A 6,788-nucleotide genomic window follows, 5' to 3' on the forward strand; every position below is an offset into this window, starting at 1 on the left:
TGCTTTAGGAAGAATTTCCTCTCGGTCTGTGCGCGCTGGGAAGCGAGCTGAGAGCCGAGGGGAAATCGTCCTCCCAGGAAGCGCTGAGAGCTGCAAGGAAGGGAACCTGGACTCTCCTCCTGCAGAAGGGGAACAAAAGACGGGGAGAAGAAGTCGGACGACTGCGGTTTGCAAACGCTATTTCCCTTCCAGATTTGGTGAAGAGACTTGAGAAGGAACATCGCTAGACATGTGATTCTGCCACCCGTGTTAGGACTGCCAGCCAGAAACACCCACTTAAACAATTACTTTATATCCCGTTCTAGTGAAGCAGACTGTCTCTTTCTTTTTCTGCTCTTGTTCATCTGTCAGACTTCCAAGCACATATTGTCTCAAGTTGCAGCAAGGGAGGTTTAAGTTGGATATCAGGGAAAACTTTCTCACTGGGGGGGGTGGTGAAACACTGGAATGGGTTACCTAGAGAGATGCTGGACTCTTCATCCTTGGAGGTTTTTAAGGCCTGGCTTGACAAAGCCCTAGAATGATCTAGCTGGGGATGATCCTGCTTTGAGAAGAGGGTTGCTGTAGCAATAAGTTTGGTGCTCAGGGCAAAGCCCACAGCAGCAGACCGCCCTTGCCTGTGCACAGGTTCGGGGGGCACCCCCCCTTGCTTGCCCAGGAGTGCATGCAGTGGCAGGAGCCGCCCTTTCCTCATCCCCACGCGCCCCCCCCATGAGCCACTCACAGCTCTGTCCCACACCCCTTCACTTCGGTGCCCAAGGTGCTCCCCTCCCCTTGCTACAGGACTGGCTGGACTAAATGACCTCCTGAGGTTCCTTCCACCTTCATTTTCTATGTTATCTCATCATCAACAACGTTCACATAACAGTTCATCTGTTAAATAATTGTATGCATTTTTTCTCAGCTACCTGTATCCATTCATGAACAATGAAGAAAAATACGAGGAGGAAGAACCTGCTTAACATGGAGGTTATTGAAAGTAAAACACAAAAACAAACAAAAAAGCCCCAAACAAATAAAAAACCTATGCTGCTATTACGGTTAAGATTCTCTTAAATCTATCTGCCAACTGTACCCATCACCATGCTGGAAGAGGGGCTTACAATCAAAGCAGCTGGAATATAGTGACAGAACAGGCCTTCAGAAAATTTTGCAGTGTCCAAATTATCCAGCTGTGAAGTTGCTAGCACTGATGTAACAGTCATGATCCAAGCCCAAATCCTGCAAGCACTGTTACAGGTGAGTAGCAGACAATTCAGAAAGTTCTGGGTCCCAGAATTTTATCTAGTCTTCCTTTGGTAATACTTATTAGGCATAAAGTACAATCATTTGTGTGTTGTAGGAAGAATTTGCAGCTAAGAAACAGATCTTGGACATGTTGGTGGTAAGGTTCCTTCTAATCTAATGGAGAAAGAAATTACAGATCTGTAAATTCATCCTCAAGGACATTTTATTTTTAATTCTCACAAATTTAAATCTTGTGGTGGGCAGCCCCAGTAGTAGTAGCAAAGTTTTCACGGAAATTCCTGATATTAGAGAGAGAGATTGTCCTTTAGGCACCCTGCATCCAAAAGAGCTTTGGAGTTGAGCATCATGACCTGTCCAGGGCTGGAGAGCAAGTACAGTGACCAGGGGAGATAACAGTGTATTTCTGCTGACAAGTGTTGCTGATCAGGCAGGTTGACATCATATCCGGGACCTTAAAGAATAGCTTCAGGATTTGCAGATTAGTTCCTCAGTGTACGATACTGCATGAATGGAAACTAACCTGCATGAAAATTTGACTTAATACTGCAAGCAGTGGGGAAAAAAGCATTTCTAGGGCCCATTGCTACTGACTAGTGAAAAGTGCAGAAGGACTCGGTGCTAATTACCATTTTAACAGTACCTGGTTAGAGTTCCCTGACTAGATCATTGACATGAAAGCAGTCTGATGAAACAGTTTTCCTCTGTCACTCAGTGCCATACCTCTAGCATGCTTAATTTCAGTTTCAGACAGCTGTGCGCATTTATGCCCCTATTTCAGTTAGGCATGGTTGTCACAGGGAGATTCCATGTGTATGAAAGTCAAGAAAGTTAAATAGAGGACCATACATGTATCAACACTTATTTTTTTAAACTAAGCAGCTGCTGATTTACCTAAAAGACACCTGAATAATATCTTTAAAGCTCAGTTAATTCAATAATAATTCAAGACGCTTGCTTCAGATATCCCCCCCCCAAAATCATCCATCAGAAAAAAATCAGCTTTCTTGTCTGTCAATAAAGGGAATTTTAGTTATATTCATCCCTCCTCCCTTCTGAAGAGTATTTAAGCACTTACTAGTTTGCTTGGGATCAGAAGGCTTTGATTCTCAAAGAAAGAGTTAAAGAGCTAATAATATCTCTCCTATCCAATATGGAACTCAGGACCAAAATTACATGAGAAATGCCATATTTCTAATGCAGAGAGACATCAGGACTCAACATACCACAACCTCCATGTAGCTCCTGAAGGCAAAACTCTTTATTCAGGCTTTGCTTGTGAGAGCAAGATTTGACACTCAAACAATTATAGCAAATTACTACTGTAAAACAGTATCTAAGATAAATCATATTTATGATTCCCATTCAGAGGCATATTAACAATGAGGAATTTTAATATAAATAAGATAAATTAAATAGAACAAGATGACTACACAACAATATTTCAGCACAAAGGAGCGTGTAAATAAAACTTAAAAGAGGAAAAATAAAAATATTTTTATTTCTGCTGGATTTGTTACAATAGCAAGACCAATAATAATAGTATATTGCCATTATTATTGTATATGTTACTAAATTATTCAAAATTATAATTTTGCAATCAAAACACTTATGAATACAAGTAGTTTTGTGTAGCTTGAGTAACATTCTCAGGTTACTCACCTGTAGCAGTGGTGTGGGATTTGGACTTAACAGCTGGATAATTTGGGCACTGCAAAATTTTGTCAGAATAAAAATCAGGTTATATTTATATGCATTTTGAATGTAAAGAGACAGCAATATTAAACTTGCAATGAGACATCAATTAAAATGTGGTCACATACAAAGAACAGGCTTTACATATAGCTTTTTCTCCCCTACATACCTAAGCCCTTACTTCCCCTTCCTAAATTATGGCAGCAGCAATATAAAAAAAGCTAACTAACTACGCAAACTGTGTTTGTTACCTTGAGTCAGCCCCTGACCTTCTCATGGCCTATGAATCCCAAATGGCTCTGTGGAGAAACAGCACTATCTGGTGGAGGGAGTGTGCAATGTCCTTTCAGAATTTGTAATAAGCTTTATTCTCCACTAATGCTATGTAATCCCTATATGGGAGTGCTAGAGCATTTGCTAAGGGGTTTTAGGAAATGTTTTTCAGCCAGATTTCACAATCACATAAACATACAATCACCAGCAAGTGGCACAGGAAAACACAACTAGCTGAGTTTTCCATAGCTGATGCCAATGTGAGGACTTTCTTGTAATCATAATTGCTGCAACTTTTGAGAAATGAGAAAATATTTTCAGGGCTTTCCAGTTATGCCATGTTGAATAAGGAAGGCTTAAGAAAATATGTCACATTGAAACATACACCTAACCTATGGACTTCCTGACTGACAAAGTTCAGTTCCGAATCCAGTTGCAAACATCACAATTGATCCTTCAAAGAACTATGGATATGAAGAAGCTTTACAAGTGTGCGCAGATTCCACTGAGTTTGATGGATCTGCTTGGACATGTGAGGCTACATGTGTTTGAGTGATTATAGGACTAGAAGTTCTTTGCAGAAAGAACTGTTAAGAATCAGTGGAAGATGGTGGGTGCAGAGCACTTTTAAAAATAAGTTAAATAGTCTACAGGATTATTTTCACTCCTCCATGCTGCAGAGGAGTTAAGAGACACACTGATCACTAATTCATATTCACAAATGAAGGAAAAATCCCTTGTCTTTCCTTTCAGTCTCCCTGGTTTCAATCCAACTCTTAGCTCCCTTCCTACAACCTATCCTATTTCCAGACAATTCCTGATTAATCTTTCCACTACCAATAATGTACCCAGGGAAAGGTACCTAAGGGAGTCTTAATTTCTTGTCTGAAACATCTCAGGGAAAGAACACCTTCTCCTGTTTGTGGCCAATATGCTGTCCTCCCTTTAAAAGGGTATTTTAAATGATGTATCAATGAATGCAATCTCGCAGGGAAAATTCTCTCCTAAAGTGTGGAAAGAGGAACAATTATACAGTTTTAAGGGGGAACAATTGATTGTAGTTCAGCTGACTGCTACAAATGATTCAATTATGTGCTTCTATCCCCTAGAAAATGGAATTTCAAACCAGAAGTTTACTCCCAAATGAAACCCCGAAGTTACTGCACAGGGGTTGGAGATGACAGATGAAACAGTTATGGATCAGCTGATGCATATTTACAAGCAGTACGCCCCTCCCTCACTCCTTTTAATAAGGTATAATTGTGGGAATAACCACAGTGGAATTGTAGGTGTGAATGCAGCTTCCATTGACATAGCTGAGCCAGCTCTACTATAGCTAACTCAGGTAACAATAGCAATGAAGAAGTGTTGGCACAGACTTTAGCATGGACTATGCAAACTCTCTGGGGACCTTGGTTATGAACCTGGATTACGTGCCCACAGTGAAGCCCATGTCACCCATGTACCTGAGTTAGGTATCTTTCTCCATATGTGCTGCAAAATCATGTCCCTGACTGCAGTGTAGACACAGACTTCTGCCTGCATAGTTAGATTGGTCAGGGATGTGAAGAAATGTGATCCCAAACACAGCTGTAGCAGGAGAAGCTACTTTGTGACTGTGTTTTGTACCATGTTTACCTCCTGAATAATAGTTTTTCTTTACTGGTACAAAGAACAGCTTTACTACAAGGAGCACTTTGCCAACAAAGTACATCAGAATTCCCTTATTGGCAAGATGCTCCAAATGCAGTAAGAGCCTCATATTTTGTGTGTTGTATGTATCCTTTCAGCCTTCAGATGTGGTTTTCTTCGTTGCAGCATATTCTGTGTGTATGCAATTCACAGTCCTATGGATTGTTGCTATTCTGGACATGAAACTGCTGGAGAAACTGAGTGCTTGTGAAGGGTAAAACCAGATCTGTTTCATATCAATCACGCTTAATTTATCAGCTCTCATCTAGAGAATGTGTAACATACACTTTAGGCAGGGAAGCTTACTGTGCACTAACATTGCTCAGGATTATAACGTGCATGACTTATGAGGTCCAACAGTATTGACTGGGCTATATTTCCCCTATCAGGCACAGCCCTGGGTAAAGACTAATGCAAAGCTGCAGCTCTCCTAGGGGAGAAGATCATGTCTCAAGTGGGCATGCTGCTGCCCTGACTAAATTCCTTAATGTACAAGAGGTGAACCAAGGCTGTAGATGCAGCCTGCATTCTCCAGTGCATCTTCTCTTGGGACCAGAAGATGACAGGTACATGACCACACTTCAGGTCTATCCCTATGGACACTGTCCTGGGAGGCACACAGAGAGCACAGTCCAGTGAAGAAAATCTGAATCATTTTGTTGTTTCACAGGAAATGTGGTAGAGGAGAAGAGTGCATATTGTTTCTTCCCTCTCTTCTCCCACTCCCTTATCTTATGCACAGGCCAGAACCTGAAAAATATACTATGCTAAATGCTGTTCCTCTCATCAGAGACCCTACATTGGTGTAAACAGTCGCACCTGTACTTGAAGGAAAGGATCTGGTATGTATGTATTGGCTTTCCTGATTGCTTTTGTTTCTAAATTAGAGTAACTTGACTTTTGTGTACCTTGACACTGCAGAATATACATTCCTTACACCAGGGATGGGGCTTACATAGCTGTGGGGTTCACTGTCCTAGAGGACCCCTAGAACTTCAGATGGAATTTATATTACCTACCACTCTTACATGTGAGACCCATTAGGTAACTTACTGAAAAAGTTCCAGGTTGCTAAATTACAGGTAAGTACGTACTTGTAACTGAGGCCAATGTCCAAATACCAATATGAACTCTTGCTGCCTTCAGGATCTTAATCAATGTGGTAAATCAACAGTAACATTTCCCATTTATATGGAGCCTCTCATCTTAAGTTCTGAATATGTTTTGTAAGGTTGGTACTGCCATCACATCTCCAACGTTACAGATGTGGAAACCCTTGATAATTTAAGCTTACGTGAATTGCCCAAGGCAACACAGCCAGTCTTTTGCTTAGTCAAGCATTAGTCTAACTCTTATTCTCTCTCTCTAATTATTTCCCTTCCTACCAACTGTCACAACCCAGTGATTTTGGTGCCTCAGCACGATGGAATTTTCCCGCCACATGAGAGCCTCTTGCACAGCAAAGGTTTTTGTTGCAACAGAAAAACCTCAGTGCAAGAGAGTTCCCACCATTTGAATGCAAATTTGTGTTCCGCTATTGGCCAGTTCTAAATTATTCCTACGTGGCGGCTAGTAATTGGCTTGCTAGCCGTTTAAAATTTTGTGCGACTTCCGCCCAAGTCGGAGAACTTTGAGCACGCTGCAGAGTGCCTCTAAAGAGATCTGACTTGCGGCTGAGCTGATCGATAGACTGATCACCTATCGATTCTTCTCCCCGTCGCCGAGCGCAATCCTCAACGTACCCTTTCCCTGCCGGCTTAATTTATGGACGGATTAGCTGGCCTGAGCCTTGCCAGCTGGAGGAACTCACATAGTTGTTCAAGCGACTGGACCACCTGCGTCGCGGCTACAAGCAGCGTAAGTAAAGTTTTTGCAACCAGTAA

This window comes from Alligator sinensis, unplaced genomic scaffold (genome assembly GCF_000455745.1).
Source record: "Alligator sinensis unplaced genomic scaffold, ASM45574v1 scaffold131_1, whole genome shotgun sequence".
Taxonomy (NCBI): domain Eukaryota; kingdom Metazoa; phylum Chordata; order Crocodylia; family Alligatoridae; genus Alligator; species Alligator sinensis.